This window comes from Rutidosis leptorrhynchoides, chromosome 5 (assembly GCF_046630445.1).
Source record: "Rutidosis leptorrhynchoides isolate AG116_Rl617_1_P2 chromosome 5, CSIRO_AGI_Rlap_v1, whole genome shotgun sequence".
Classification (NCBI taxonomy): Eukaryota; Viridiplantae; Streptophyta; class Magnoliopsida; order Asterales; family Asteraceae; genus Rutidosis; species Rutidosis leptorrhynchoides.
The window spans coordinates 303,751,750-303,753,370 of record NC_092337.1 but is presented as its reverse complement, the minus strand read 5'-3'; positions in this window follow the sequence as shown (position 1 = coordinate 303,753,370).

Genomic DNA, 1,621 nt, shown 5'->3' with positions numbered 1-1,621 from the left:
TAATTATGTTAAATGATAAGTAAATATATTATTAAGTGTATTAACAATGAAATACATATGTAAAAATAAGACTACTAACTTAATGATTTCGAAACGAGACATATATGTAACGATTATCGTTGTAACGACATTTAACTGTATATATATCATATTAAGATATATTATATATCATAATATCATGATAATATAACAATTTAACATCTCATTTGTTATAATAAACAATGGGTTAACAACATTCAACAAGATCGTTAACCTAATGGTTTCAAAACAACATTTACATGTAACGACTAACGATGACTTAACGACTCAGTTAAAATGTATATACATGTAGTGTTTTAATATGTATTCATACACTTTTGAAAGACTTAAAGACACTTATCAAAATACTTCTACTTAACAAAAATGCTTACAATTACATCCTCGTTCAGTTTCATCAATAAATTCTACTCGTATGCACCCGTATTCGTACTCGTACAATACACATCTTTTAGATGTATGTACTATTGGTATATACACTCCAATGATCAGCTCTTAGCAGCCCATGTGAGTCACCTAACACATGTGGGAACCATCATTTGGCAACTAGCATGAAATATCTAATAAAATTACAAAAATATGAGTAATCATTCATGACTTATTTACATGAAAACAAAATTACATATCCTTTATATCTAATCCATACACCAACGACCAAAAACACCTACAAACACTTTCATTCTTCAATTTTATTCATCTAATTAATCTCTCTCAAGTTCTATCTTCAAGTTCTAAGTGTTCTTCATAAATTCCAAAAGTTCTAGTTTCATAAAATCAAGAATACTTCTAAGATTGCAAGTTTACTTACAAGTTTTCTAAATCCATTCCAAGCAATCATCCAAGATCAAGAAACCTTTGTTACTTACAGTAGGTTATCTTTCTAATACAAGGTAATAATCATATTCAAACTTTAATTCAATTTCTATAACTATAACAATCTTATTTCGAGTGGAAATCTTACTTGAAATTGTTTTCGTGTCATGATTATGCTTCAAGAACTTTCAAGCCATCCAAGGATCCTTTGAAGCTAGATCCATTTTTCTTATTTCCAGTAGGTTTATCCAAGGAACTTGAGGTAGTAATGATGTTCATAACATCATTCGATTCATACATATAAAGCTATCTTATTCGAAGGTTTAAACGTGTAATCACTAGAACATAGTTTAGTTAATTCTAAACTTGTTCACAAATAAAAGTTAATCCTTCTAACTTGACTTTTAAAATCAACTAAACACATGTTCAATATCTATATTATATGCTAACTTAATGATTTAAAACCTGGAAACACAAAAAACACCGTAAAACCGGATTTACGCCGTCGTAGTAACACCGCGGGCTGTTTTGGGTTAGTTAATTAAAAACTATGATAAACTTTGATTTAAAAGTTTTTATTCTGGGAAAATGATTTTTATTATGAACATGAAACTATATCCAAAAATTATGGTTAAACTCAAAGTGGAAGTATGTTTTCTAAAATGGTCATCTAGACGTCGTTCTTTCGACTGAAATGACTACCTTTACAAAAACTACTTGTAACTTATTTTTCCGACTATAAACAGATTCATAAAATAGAGTTCAATATGAA